This window comes from Nannospalax galili, unplaced genomic scaffold, assembly GCF_000622305.1.
Source record: "Nannospalax galili isolate Female #2095 unplaced genomic scaffold, S.galili_v1.0 scaffold728, whole genome shotgun sequence".
In the NCBI taxonomy this organism is placed as follows: domain Eukaryota; kingdom Metazoa; phylum Chordata; class Mammalia; order Rodentia; family Spalacidae; genus Nannospalax; species Nannospalax galili.
In genome coordinates, this window is record NW_008358642.1 from 628,064 (window position 1) to 628,680 (window position 617).

A 617-nucleotide genomic window follows, 5' to 3' on the forward strand; every position below is an offset into this window, starting at 1 on the left:
TTCTCTTTCACAAATGGCTATAAGTTTCTAGGTTCACAGTTGAATTAATAAAGTTATACAATATTGAACTCAGTAAAAGTCTTGAAAGACATAAAATTGAATGAGTTTTTAACCTTTAAAAAAGATCTCCGTTTCATATTAGAATATATTGTTTCTTGCAGAAAGACCTATTGTTTTTGCTACTAACACTGAGATTTTGGCCCATGCATCTCTAATCTGTATGTATCTGATTATTACTAGTCATAATATATTGCACTTGGATCCTTGGCACTTGTGTATATCTATAAAGTCATCAGGTAGATTTCAACGGTGATATTTATCACCTCTATTAACATGACGAAAATTTTGAATGCTTCCTCCTTAAATATAATACATTTTTAAAAATTTGTTGATTTGTGTGTGTATCACACAGAATACCCTGAACCATCTTATTCAACTATACACCCACTTCCCAGATGGCACCCTCCCATAGCCACCATCCCCCTACTAGAGCCCTTATACTCTGTTATCCCTGCTACTGTCTGCTGTGTTGTTGGCACCCCCAGCCATTCCCCACTACTTTTCCATCTGGTGTACCTAGTCAGCCTATCTAGAGGTCTTTGTTTTAGGAAGGTCAG